The sequence below is a fragment of the Coregonus clupeaformis genome, unplaced genomic scaffold, assembly GCF_020615455.1.
Source record: "Coregonus clupeaformis isolate EN_2021a unplaced genomic scaffold, ASM2061545v1 scaf0374, whole genome shotgun sequence".
Classification (NCBI taxonomy): Eukaryota; Metazoa; Chordata; class Actinopteri; order Salmoniformes; family Salmonidae; genus Coregonus; species Coregonus clupeaformis.
The window spans coordinates 267,430-282,192 of record NW_025533829.1 but is presented as its reverse complement, the minus strand read 5'-3'; the positions used below and the strand labels follow the sequence as shown (position 1 = coordinate 282,192).

The 14,763-nt window shown below is 45.3% G+C and overlaps 1 pseudogene; it reads right to left on the bottom strand.

Moving 5' to 3' along the window:
- Window positions 1-7,971: 7,971 nt before the first annotated feature.
- Window positions 7,972-9,186, bottom strand: LOC121560956 (annotated as a pseudogene).
- Between the last annotated feature and the right edge of the window lie 5,577 nt (window positions 9,187-14,763).

Below are 14,763 nucleotides of genomic sequence, written 5' to 3'. Positions count from 1 at the left end.
ACTCAGTCAGGGACATGTTGAAAATGTCAGTGAAGACACTTGCCAGTTGGTCAGCACATGCTCGGAGTACACGTCATGGTAATCCGTCTGACCCTGCGGCCTTGTGAATGTTGACCTGCTTAAAAGTGTTACTCACATCGGCTATGGAGAGTGTGATCACAGTCATCCGGAACAGCTGATGCTCTCATGCATGCTTCAATGTTGCTTGCCTCGAAGCGAGCATAGAAGTGAATTAGCTCATCTGGTAGGCTTGTGTCACTGGGCAGTTCGTGGCTGTGCATCCCTTTGTAGTCTGTAATAGTTTTCAAGCCCTGCCACATCCAAGAGCGTCAGAGCGTGTAGTACGATTCAATCTTAGTCCTGTATTGACTCCTTGCGTGTTTGACGGTTCGTCGGAGGGCATTCTTATAAGCTTCCGGGTTAGAGTCACGCTCCTTGAAAGCGGCAGCTCTACCCTTTAGCTCAGTGCGGATGTTGCCTGTAATCCATGGCTTCTGGTTGGGGTATGTACGTACGGTCACTGTGGGGATGACGTCATCGATGCACTTATTGATGAAGCCAGTGGCTGATATGGTGTACTCCTCAATGCTATCTGAAGAATCCCGGAACATATTCCAGTCAGAATACTGCCACCCTGCTCTCCAGGTCCACCAGGCCTTGTCCCCCCTCCTGGACAGGCAGGTACAGCACCGCAGCCCTCAGACAGTGATGCCCCTACCTGAAAAAAATTGCGCTGCAGGTCCACAAGCAGAACACCGGGGGGTTGAGAATGGCCGATTTATGCCATAAGGAGGATGCCGCCAAGATCTTGATGATCAGAACCCTCCCTCTGTATGACATTTGGGAGATGAGACACCAAACGTCCTGGTACACAGTACGTTTGGTCCTTGTGTACAATAGAGTCCAGGTGGGACTTGAGACAGTTAGCGAGGACCTTGGCAAAGACCTTATAGTCCACACAGAGCAATGCCACAGGCCTCCAGTTCTTTAAGTCGCTCAAATCTACTTGTTTGGGCAGGAGAGTCAAAGCCTCCCGTCTACACCTTAGCAGCAGCTCCCCCACCCCGATGCACTGACGCAACAGAAGTCCTGTCCAATAATTCCCCAGAACTTTTTATATAAATCCACAGGCAGACCGTTTGAGAGACAGCAGCTGAGGGTTTGTGAAAGGCCAGGGAAATTTATATTTGATTTCTCTGTGACAGAGAGAGTTTGGAAAGGTCTGTAAGCAGAACCTGAGAACACCAAGTTCTGCCCTCTATAAATCAGAGTACAACTCCACAGCCGCGGCCTCATCTCCCCACAACAGAAGTTACCCACCCATCAGGCTCCCTCATCTCCCCCACAACAGAAGTTACCCACCCATCAGGCTCCCTCATCTCCCCCACAACAGAACTTACCCACCCATCAGGCTCCCTCATCACCTCCACAACAGAAGTTACCCACCCATCAGGCTCCCTCATCTCCCCCACAACAGAAGTTACCCACCCATCAGGCTCCCTCATCTCCCCCACAACAGAAGTTACCCACCCATCAGGCTCCTCATCTCCCCCCACAACAGAAGTTACCCACCCATCAGGCTCCCTCATCTCCCCCCACAACAGAAGTTACCCACCCATTAGGCTCCCTCATCACCTCCACAACAGAAGTTACCCACCCATCAGGCTCCTCATCTCCCCCACAACAGAAGTTACCCACCCATCAGGCTCCCTCATCTCCCCCACAACAGAAGTTACCCACCCATCAGGCTCCCTCATCACCTCCACAACAGAAGTTACCCACCCATCAGGCTCCCTCATTTCCCCACAACAGAAGTTACCCACCCATCAGGCTCCCTCATCTCCCCCACAACATAAGTTACACACCCATCAGACAAACGTAAACAAGGGATTTCCTTGGTTTCCCCACTCTGGTTTTCCAACCCCAAAAAGAAAGAGCTGGTAGCATCCATCTCTCCCAACATGTTAAAGCTCTGGGCTTTCCCTACATCCCATCACTGACAGAGACTCAAACTCCCCCTTCTGCTGTCCCCAACTCTCCCAAACGCCTTGGAAGCTTGAGCAAAAAGTGATATCTTGGAAGAGCTTTACATGTAATTTCCAATAGGACACCTGCCTGGGCCCTGGTGAAACAGACAACTGAGCCCTGTACTAGGTGCAGACACATTTATGAAAGCAAAGACAAGGTCATTATTTGGGCTCTAAACACAAACAACCTACCCTTACACACCTCTTTTGCTACCCCTGCACTAAGATTTGTGCCATGGCATTTAAATGTTTTTGTTTGACATATTCCCCCTCTCTGCCGCCGTTCATGTTAAGGAAGTCCATAAGAGGTGGGAGGGAAATCACCACAATCAGAAACCAGTAGAGAAGCCCATAAAGCTGCCATGCCAGAAAAAAACATCAATTTAAGCAGATTCTGAAGACATGCCCTTCAGAACCCATGACCCATTTTCTCAGCCTATACCGCTTCCTGGGTGAGAGGACACTAAACCCCTCATTCTTCATCACGTGTTGTACTGACCTTACAAACCTTCCAGGATCAATCAAATAAGACTCCAGCAGAACCTTCTTTTTCCCCTTTAGTCTCCATCAGGAACCTTGAAAGTTCTCTCACAGTATATACTGGGCCCTCAGCCTGACTGGCTGTCAGCTCTGGATCCAATGAGCCGTCTGAAAACGAGACGCCTTGTCCTCCGCTCCCGCAGACTCACCTCCCCCCTCTTCCTCCTCCTCCACCATTGGCAAGGTACTGTCCTCCTCCTCCCCAGTCTCTGCCCCCCTGCACTTCCCCCCTGATCAGTGCCTCTTCCCCAATGACAGGCAATATTTCCTGGGATGAGCCCACCAAGCCTTTGCCCACCGGAGTCTCTGTTACTACAGAAACCTGCCTCAGCTCATGTAGCCCAGCTGCAACCCTCCCCACCACCGCTTTCTCCACGGCCTGCGCACCACCACATGGCCATGCACAACTACCATGTAGCTCAGTTGGTAGAGCATGGCGCTTGCAACGCCAGGATTGTGGGTTCGTTTCCCATGGGGGGACAGTATGAAAATGTATGCACTCACTAACTGTAAGTCGCTCTGGATAAGAGCATCTGCTAAATGACCAAAATGTAAAAAATGTACTCTCCTCCCTCCTGGTACCCCCGCCATTTATTTTGCCATTCTGAGTAATCACTACTTTAGTAAGGATTAGTAAGGAAAAACACTTTATTCAGTACTACTGCAGTTGCTTAATAATTCCAATAGATGGCAGCATAAGACCATGAATGACATTTCAGAAGATTAGTTTAGTTCTCTCCCTTGATACACCACCACTCCCCCTCACAGGAAAACTCCTCCTGCCTGAGCTTTTTACTGTCCCTTTCCACACTGCTAACGCAAGAGGAAGGACTGAAAACACATTACTGTGAAGTAATATAATGATGAGTCATGTTTATTATTACCTGTTTTTATGGTCATGTTTTGAAATTATACTTCATTACTATAATGATTATCAATAAGCCTAAACATTAATTCAGTCACCTCTGGTCGACAAAAACGTATTTTCCTAGTACATTAATTGTCAAATTCATCAACCAGCATCGAGCACTCTGCCTTCTCACGCAAGCGAGTGGCATGTTGAGGTAAATATGCTAACCGCGACATTTTCATTATGTAATTTATTGGTGGGCTGGAAGATGCAGTGTTTTTTCTTTTCTATTCAGAGGCTATTTACTCCCAATATGAGAATTTTATATAGAAGGTTTTTATAATGCATGTTTACTAGGGTTGAGGTTAGCGCATCTGAGTAGGGATTATTTGGCCGGGGTTCAATACCTGTCCTACCTATCAATCATATTGCTGCTTGTAGCCTATAACTGATGATCCCCACACTAGAAACACCGAAAACTATCTGTGCTAGCAAACCCTGTGTTCCACCCCTCCCCTGTGTAACCTTGAAGTTTGTTAAGAAACAAACACTTGTCAACGAAAAGAGACATGTTTAACGGATTCCGCTTGGCACCCAGCCGAGAGCACACGAAAACCACTTGCAAATTTACCAAAACTAACCAACTACTTGCGGTCTGTTCGTACGTAATAAACGGAGGCAGATTAGCCACCACAACTCTTGTCGAAAGAGGCGAAATCTGCACCAACACACCCCTCACAAAAATCCCACTCGCAACAAGACAAACCTTTTTCATTAACACAACCACCGCCTTGTTCATTCTGGATGCAGAATGCAGATGTTCTGCTCCAACCTGTTCGCCGACCATGAGCAAAACTTCCTCCACACCTTTCTCCGGAACGCACCCGAAGCGACAGCGTTTCTTCTCCACTCGGTTGAGGCCATCACGCCGCCTGAACAAACTACCCCTACTCCCCCCTCAACTCTAAACGATAAACAGTGGAAACCAATAAACAAACCCTCCACCATGAGAAAATAAATTCAGAAAATACGCAAGAACCAAAAGAAAAAAGAATAGTAGCCCTCCTCACGAACCACAAAACTCTCACACAACCAACTTCTTCTTCTATGATATAATGACGGTCCACAAACCAACAATAAAGGTGCATGCCGCCACCTACTGTTCTGGAGTGTGTGGTCAATCACGGTTTCCAACATTTCTAAATCCTCCTACCTAACTCAGTACTTCTGAGAAAATAAAGAAGAGCCCTACTAACTTCAAGATAGACCCTCCCCCATCCCTCAAATCCCTTCCAACCCCCCCAACCTCAATGACCCTACACATCTTTCCCTCTCTAAAACATACTTACAACAATATAACAACACATGCTCCACCGTTTCATCGACCGTACCCCCCAGACACAAATCATTCACATGATTGCCACCCAGATGTAATGACGAGTTCAATGTACAATGTCCTAAGCACAATCTAGTAAACACCACCTCTTCCTTCCTAATCTGACCTTTGAATCTTGGTCCATCGACCTTTCTGTAAAACTGTAAACTATTCATATAAATGCCGGCCCTTGTGCTCAGAGTACCATCTCTTCTGCCACACATCTATCAAAATGGCTCTGATCTTACATTTGGCCTCACCTCTACCCAGTGGAACATTAATATCAATTATATCTAGTTTCAAAGCTCTTTTAGCTAACTGGTCTACAATTTCATTCCCTTCCACACCCGAATGAGCTGGGACCCAGCAGAATGTCACTACTACACCCATTCTCTCAATTCTCCATAATAACATTAATACCTCCAATAGCAGGTCACTCCTATTAGATTTACCAGATGATAAACTATTCAATACAGACAGAGAATCTGAGCATAATATAATTCTAACAGGTTGTATGTCCTCCACCCACTGGAGGGCAACTATTATCACCAACAGTTCAACTGAGTATACTGACAGTTCATCTGTTAGTCTTCTACATATCTGCACATCAAATTCAGGAATGTAAACGCCTGCTCCTGTGAGCCCACTATCTGGGTCCTTGGATCCATCTGTGAAAAGTGGTAGAAAAGCATAAAAACTTCTACCAATGTAATTGTCAACCAGTTTCACTATATCACTGACTTCTGACCAATCTTTCCTTTTCTCTACCAAGGTTAGATCAACAACAGGGTCTGGGAGTAACCATGGAGGAACATCCCCTATCACCACGGAAGGGCCAACCTCCAACTCCCTCAAACCACTCTCATCAGCAAGCTTTCCAACTGTCCAACCAAAACCACTGCCTTGTCTACTAGTATATTCCCAACAGTCATCTAGAACAGTAGCAGTGGGATGCTCAACCTCACAGCCTTTCAACCCAATAAGATAATGACCATTTTTACGCTGTATATCCAAAGGCATCTCTCCTGCCTCCACTAGTAAGGCACATACAGATGTTGATTTAAATGCACCAATACATATCCTTAAAGCTATATACTGGATTCTGTCCAGCTTCTGAAGCCAAGTTTTGCCTTGTTCGATAAACTATACACCCGTAATCAATTGTCGTCCTGATCAGAGCTCTATAAATATCCATCAACGATTGGTTATGAATGGGGTGCTGACAGACAGAGACCCATACAACCAACTACTGCAAAAGTAATGGAATGAGAGAGGCAGAGACACTGTACATTGCCATAATGTAACGTTTCTTCTTCTTTGGAGTTTAACGGCGGTTGGCATCCAATATGTTGCATTACCGCCCCCAACTGGACTATAATATAAATCCATTATACTTTGTGACACAAAATGGGAAAAGGGGAAATTATAATAATAATAAAAAAACACCCTTCCAACTAACCCTACACTCATTAAATACCCACTACCCAATTCCACTACTTTGACCCTATCTGCTCCTGTACCATGCCAACGGCCTGGGAGGACAGGAAACCACAACTCAACACACCCTGTAACTCTTCTGAAGTCTAATCTTGTATGCCCAAATAGTTCTCTGCAGCTGCCACCACAACATCTATTTTCTGTGATTTACATTCAATTTCATTCAATTTCTGCTGTACAGTTGATAACCATTGCTATGAACGGCAAGAAGTTAACTTTACTGAAGCATATATCACTCGTTGATCTATCCCTCTGTGCTGGCACAGATCTACTACTCACAGGGATCCTCTCAGGATCTCTCACCCTTGACCCATCCTCCTCTACTTCCTTCACTGTCTCAGCATACGACACCTTCTGCACTACTCTGACTCTAGCCACCTCAACCTGCCTCTCTCGCACCGGACACTTCAGATCCCCAGCAACATGGGCATCCCAACAGTTGACACACACAACTTTATCCACCGAAACTACACAATCCTCTATCCCATGCCCTCCTGCACACTTCCCACATCTTGGAATCTCCTTCCTACAAACTGCTGCAACATGACCATAAACGTTGCACCTGAATCAGCACAGTGGATTCGCCACAAAAGCTCTAACAGGATAACTGATATATCCTACCATGACTTTGTTGGGTAAAGACTCAAAACTCAAAAGGACTGACAGTGACTCCTATGTTTCACCACGCTCACCACCGGGTCAGCACCAAACGGAGGGCATCACAAAGACCAGGAATCTTCATCTTCAATTGCTCCACCTCCACACTTAACGCTACCCCAGAAATCACTCCTTTCAATGGTGCCCTGTTCCTAAGTGCAAAGCAAGAAACAGATCTTGACCCAAGTTGCGTGACACGGAGCGCCCACTCCCTCTGGTCAGAAGAAACACAAACAAATATCACAAGTCCACTACAGCTTACCTTCACTGATTCAACTGCACCCAACTCCTTTCCCACCCACCCTGAAACCCAAAATGGATCTGCCAAAAGGTATGGATCCACTTTCTCCAAAAATGTAACTCCTACTGCACCAGATTCTTCTTTATCCTGTCCATTGATGCCAGGCTCTGGTTCTGAGCTCTTCACCACACCTTCTACCTCACTTAACTCTCCCTCATTCATTTCCATTTCACCTCCAGAACTCGGTCTGGCGCACGACTCACTCTGTTTTGACTTGAATTATAACATTTGAAATGTCTCTATTACTTTGAAACGTTTGTGAGTGTAACGTTTACTGTTAATTTCTGATAATTGATTTCACTTTTGTTTATTATTTATTTAACCTGCTTTGGTAATGTAACATTTGTTTCCCATGTCAATAAAGCCCATTTAATTGAATTGAGAGAGAGTGAGAGAGCTCCCTGTTAATGTATAGCGGACATGAGTCACTCATGGTTACTCATGGTTATGTGATGAGGTAGCCCCACTTGTGACTTTAAAATCAGTGTCGGCCCAGTAGGGAATCTCCTCTTGGTGGAATTTAATAATATATAACAAGCCATTTAGCAGACGCTTTTATCCAAAGCGACTTACAGTCATGTGTGCACACATTTTTACGTATGGGTGGTCCCGGGGATCGAACCCCCAAGATGTTGGTTTCTCCCTCAGTAGACCCGGGTTCATATCCCGTCAGTTACATTAAGCCGTGTGTTCTCTGAAAGGGGTCCTGTTTCCAACAGTGGGGTCAGTGGGATTGGATAGGGGCCTCTCTCCCTCTCTCTCTCTCTCTCTGACTGGAGGAGAGAAGTGAAATGGTGTGTCTCCTCTGGTCAACAATACTCACCTTGAGAGACTCCACAGCCTGTTGGAGCTCCTTCAGCTCCTCCTCTCTCTCCTAGAATCTCTGCTGGACCTTCTGCTGACTCATCCCCAGCTGCCTCTGTGGATAATCACTCTTCAATGAGCTATCAAGCTTTATTTGTCCACTAGATCAATAGTATAGTAATGTGACATAGGGCCCATAGAAGATAGTGATTAACATGTTGAGGAACTGTCTGTGTGAAACTATTTTATTATGTTGCTATGTGAATGATTCTAGTTTTTATGGTAGGCGTACATGTATCAAGGGGTTGAGGCTGAACTTTGGACTCAAAAAAGGGCATTAGGAATGATAATGTTGTATGACTTTAGAAAATTGTGAAACATTTGGAGCAAACCCAATATACTCAAGGTTTGTGTTCATATTTGTCCGGCCGTGGATTGATTTCATTTGTATGATCTCATATTCAAACAGCCTTAGTTCCTACTGTATCTTTAATTCTTTGTTTATCAGAAAGTCACCAACAAGTAGTTCTGGTCTTACTTGTTTCTCAGTCCTCTCTGCTGCAGCTGACACTGTATCATGGCCTTTATGTTCATCCATTGTACACTGATAACAGATACACTGCTGATCGGTACGACAGTAAACCTCCAGCAGTTTGTCATGATGAGAGCAGATCTTCTCCTGTAGTTGTGTGGTGGCTTTGACCAGCTTGTGCTTCTTGAAAGCAGGACATTCATAGTGAGGTTGGAGGTGAGTCTCACAGTAAGAGGCCAGACACACCAGACAGGACATGAGGGCTTTCTGCTTTCTGGTCCCAGTGCAGACATCACACGCCACATCTCCAGGTCCAGCATAGCACAGAGCAGGAGGGGGAGCAGCCTGGAGTCCTGTCTTCTTCAGTTTCTCCACCAACTCAGCCAACATTTTATTTTTCCTCAGAGTAGGCCTTGGAGTGAAGGTCTGTCTGCACTGAGGACAGCTATAGATCCCTTTCAGAACATCCTGATCCCAGCAGTCCTCAATACAGCTTCTACAGTAACTGTGTCCACAGTGGATGGTGACTGGTTCCTTCAGTAGATCCAGACAGACAGAACAACAGAACTGGTCCTGGTCCAGCAAAACTCCCTGCTGAGCCATTTGGACGGTTGTTCACTCTCACACAGACAGACGACACAGAGAATCAGATAAGTTTCGTCTCCACAGAAGAGAGTTTGTGGAGGGGAGGGACTTCCTGGTTCTGCCAGAGGGGTGGGGTTAGAGGGAGAGAGAGAGAGAGAGAGAGAGAGAGAGAGAGAGAGAGAGAGAGAGAGAGAGAGAGAGAGAGAGAGAGAGAGAGAGAGAGAGAGAGAGAGACAGAGAGAGACAGAGAGAGACAGAGAGAGAGAGAGAGAACTTTCCACAATGTAAATAGAGACAAAGATTTGTGTTCCTAGGTTAGGGCCCTTAATATGGAATAAATTAAATAGAGTGGTTAGAATATATAAAGGGTAACAGTTTCTATGAAGTACATATGTATAATGCTTTTAATGAATTGTGTAATGCCTTAAACTTATGTGCTATGACACTAACTATAACCATCCATAATAACTAATATGTGTTTGTAAAACTGTACAATGTGTTATAGATAATTAGCTACAATGGGGGAGGGGGGACTTGAAATGGATACAATGTACTGTAGCTGAAATGAATACCGTATGTATTGACTGATCATTGAGAATGATGTAACACTTTACATTACAGTGTGTTTATTGGTGTGTAATTATTCCTGTTAGTCCAGTGGTGTAAAAGTACTGTGATGCCTCATTCTTACACTGTACTAGCAGCAGTAACCCTAACCCTAACTCTAACCCTAACTAACTCTAACCCTGGGATCGAAATGCTACTTTGACACTGACAAACTGAGAATCCGACATCAATAAAAACGACCTTGTCTTGAATCCATCAATAGCCGAGGCCTAGGTGTGTGGAGACACATATTGTAGGCTACAATATGAGGAGGAAATTATAGTCCTAAAAATGTTTTCCAGTTTCACTGACTCACCCAATGATGCACAGCTCCCTCACTGGTGATGGCCGATGCACTCGTGCCAAAAGCCTAACTCTCTCTCTCTCCTTTGTAAAACAATATTTGGAAGATGATCAAATATTTTGGTGGCCTACAGCATAGAGTCTAAATAAATGATGAAGTGCAACGCTTGAGAGATGAGAGTTCAGGCTCCCTGTCTATCAGAGCAGAGAGGAGAGAGATCATAGAAAGTGAATCTCATTCTAGTTATGTGAGAGATACAGGCGTGCTTCTCACACAGCCACCGTCACCAACATATACTATACCCACATACTCTTGTGTAGCTGTGGGGCTTACAAGTCTGAATTTCTTACAGCCTAATTTTCAAGACATCAATGTACAGCAACATTTTTAGGTGTCACTGCAGAACACCATCCGTATGCATATGAACACATGCTCAGAGGTTGGGCTTACAAGACTCACATTTCATATACTCAGAGGTGGGGCTTACAAGACTCACATTTCATATACTCAGCGGTGGGGCTTACAAGACTCACATTTCATATACTCAGCGGTGGGGCTTACAAGACTCACATTTCATATACTTTAAGACATCACTGTAGGACAAACATATCACAATCATTTGATTTGATATCAGAATATACTTCAAATAAAATAAATCAATGTATGCTACAGCAGAACACATATTATAGTATATAGGCCTCCTGCCTATCTGATAATATGAAGTGCATATTCAGATTAACTTCACAGTACAGAACAAGTTAGTAAAGTTTTCCAGAACCTTCCACAACACGGCCATTTCCTGGTGCGTCTTCTCCTCCCTATTTCTTGTTTTGCTCCTGGTGTCTGTGACACATCTGGGTCCTTTAGCAATCCATGACCTCACATAGGGGACTGGGTTGAATTTGGACAGGGGTGGGCCAACAAGGTTCAGAAAGAGTAGTCCTGATATGGTGGAGGTATGCAGAGAGGCGCGGGTTAAGGTGCAAATCAGATTCATTTGAGAAAATCCCTGCTGGCCTTCTGCACTGGAGATAAGGATGGTGCTGACCTCCATCAACATCTCTTTAAGTCCATCTGGAGATGGGGATGGTGCTGACCACCATCAACATCTCTTTAAGTCCATCTGCAGATGGGGATGGTGCTGACCTCCATCAACATCTCTTTAAGTCCATCTGGAAAGTCTCCTTTATCATTACCATCAGTGTCCCTGTACTGCCTGTAGGCCCGTATGACCGTACGTGGACTGTCAATGCCAAACCTCTGGCAGAGAGATTCTATCACTGTTTCTCCACAGTGCTCCTGCATCCTCTGGCCAGTATTGAGCATAAAGCACCTTCAGCTCCTCTATGAACTGGCTGTATCCTGTATTGTCCACTGGTGACTGCCCTGTGTGCAGTAATAACACCCTCACTTCCCTGGTGACTGCCCTGTGTGCAATAATTACACCCTCACTTCCCTGGTGACTGCCCTTTGTGCAGTAATAACACCCTCACTTCCCTGGTGACTGCCCTGTGTGCAGTAATAACACCCTCACTTCCCTGGTGACTGCCCTGTGTGCAGTAATAACACCATCACTTCCCTGGTGACTGCCCTGTGTGCAGTAATCATTGTGTAGTCTCTCTTTTGGAGCTCGAGTGACAATTCAGATAGTTGTTGAAGTTCATGACACATAAGACCTAGATTGTTATTAAACGCATGCGAGGATATCCCCATGGCAAGGCCACTACAGCTGTGATGGTCACGCCGTCGTGGGAGTCATCCTCAGCTGCTGTGGTGAAGTGCTTGTGAAGAGCCGGGTAATTTCTCATTTTTTGGGCCATTGTTTGGGCATGTTCAAAACCCTTTATTCTGAGGGCTCTTTGTTGCTTTTTTACGTCGGAGGCAGAACATGTTACTGTACATTCCACCCACTCCTTTGCTAGTTTCAACCCTCCAGTCTTTTCCGGGCCCAAGCTCCCTACCTTTTTGCATGTTGTACAGCCCAGCTTTGAATTTTTCTGTAAGGAGACCTAGACCAGTTTAAATGTGGACAAATGAGCCCCAGAGTGTGAACATTAATGCTAGTGTGATGATGATGCTGTCAGTACAGCATAGTGTGGTGAGTTTCAGAGTTGGTCATTAGTCCTCATAGGGGATGGTTTCATTCTATGGAGTAGCAGTGGTCTTCATGACATTGTGCATGTTTTAGATCAAATCCATTGCAGTCAACTGCACGGACTCACTCATCTACAAATCCCCTTGCATCTTAAATAATGACTCACTAAGGGGGCTTTCACACTAAATTGGTTTGGAGCTGGGGGGGGTTTCAAACTTGTTTGGACTGGTGTGAACACTATACGCACTTGGGAGCACACCAAACAATTCACCTAGGTTGGCTCAAAAGGAGTGGTCTCGTTCCGTTTCCATTCATACCCCTTGGTGCTGTAGTACTGTGGTGTGATTTGCTGCAGGTGTCAACGCAGTCCGGACCAAACACAGGAAAAGATCCAAGCATACAGTATTATTGGTTGTTTGACTGTGAGCATTTGATCAAATGCACGCATTATAATATCTTGATATCTCTGAAACATGTTGTGAATAGCAGTACATTTATGAGCGCATCTGTAAGGGGCTTAATACAGTTGTATTCCAGACACTAGGTGGCAGCCCACGGGGAATAAATAAGAAAAGTTAAAGTGGACTGGGGGAGAGGAAGAAAAACTAACAACAAATGCTGTTACAGTATCTCACAAAAGTGAGTACACCCCTCACATTTTTGAAAATATTTGAGTATATCTTTTCATGTGACAACACTGAAGAAACGACACTTTGCTACAATGTAAAGTAGTGAGTGTACAGCTTGTATAACAATGTACATTTGCTGTCCCCTCAAAATAACAAAACACACAGCCATTAATGTCTAAACCGCTGGCAACAAAAGTGAGTACACCCCTAAGTGAAAATGTCCAAATTGGGCCCAATTAGCCATTTTCCCTCCCCAGTGTCATGTGACTCGTTAGTGTTACAAGGTCTCAGGTGTGAATGGGGAGCAGGTGTGTTACATTTGGTGTCATCGCTCTCACACTCCCTCATACTGGTCACTGGAAGTTCAACATGGCACCTCATGGCAAAGAACTCTCTGAGGATCTGAAAAAAATAATTGTTAATCTACATAAAGATGGCCTGGGCTATAAGAAGATTGCCAAGACCCTGAAACTGAGCTGCAGCACGGTGGCCAAGACCATACAGCGGTTTAACAGGACAGGTTCCACTCAGAACAGGCCTCGCCATGGTCGACCAAAGAAGTTGAGTGCACGTGCTCAGCGTCATATCCAGAGGTTGTCTTTGGGAAATAGACGTATGAGTGCTGCCAGCATTGCTGCAGAGGTTGAAGGGGTGGGGGGTCAGCCTGTCAATGCTCAGACCATACGTCGCACACTGCATCAAATTGGTCTGCATGGCTGTCGTCCAAGAAGGAAGCCTCTTCTAAAGATGATGCACAAGAAAGCCCGCAAACAGTTTGCTGAAGACAAGCAGACTAAGGACATGGATTACTGGAACCATGTCCTGTGGTCTGATGAGACCAAGATAAACTTATTTGGTTCAGATGGTGTCAAGCATGTGTGGCGGCAACCAGGTGAGGAGTACAAAGACAAGTGTGTCTTGCCTACAGTCAAGCATGGTGGTGGGAGTGTCATGGTCTGGGGCTGCATGAGTGCTGCCGGCACTGGGCAGCTACAGTTCATTGAGGGAACCATGAATGCCAACATGTACTATGACATACTGAAGCAGAGCATGATCCCCTCCCTTCGGCAACTGGGCTGCAGGGCAGTATTCCAACATGATAACTACCCCAAACACACCTCCAAGATGACCACTGCCTTGCTAAAAAAGCTGAGGGTAAAGGTGATGGACTGGCCAAGCATGTCTCCAGACCTAAACCCTATTTAGCATCTGTTGGGCATCCTCAAACGGAAGGTGGAGGATTGCAAGTTCTCTAACATCCACCAGCTCCGTGATGTCGTCATGGAGGAGTGGAAGAGGACTCCAGTGGCAATCTGCAAAGTTCTGGTGAACTCCATGCCCAAGAGGGTTAAGGCAGTGCTGGAAAATGATGGTGGCCACACAAAATATTGACACTTTGGGCCCAATTTGGACATTTTCACTTAGGGGTGTACTCACTTTTGTTGCCAGCGGTTTAGACATGAATGGCTGTGTGTTGTGTTATTTTGAAGGAACAGCAAATTTACACTGTTATACAAGCTGTACAGTCACTACTTTACATTGTAGCAAAGTGTCATTTCTTCAGTGTTGTCACATGAAAAGATGTACTCAAATATTTACAAAAATATGAGGGGTGTACTCACGTTTGTGAGATACTGTACATCGTAATGACATTATGAAAATTAAAGTAAACAGTACCTTTCGCGTTGGAGTTTATAGTGGAAGAAAAACTAACAAAAATGTAGAGCCATAGTAAAGCCCAGTATGGACTATCAATACAGGTACTGTATGTAGAACCATAGTAAAGCCCAGTATGGACTATCAATACAGGAACTGAAAGGTGTTGAGAGAGAGAGAGAGAGAGAGAGAGAGAGAGAGAGAGAGAGAGAGAGAGAGAGAGAGAGAGAGAGAGAGAGAGAGAGAGAGTGACAGAGAGAGAGAGAGAGTGACAGAGAGAGAGAGAGAGTGACAGAGAGAGAGAG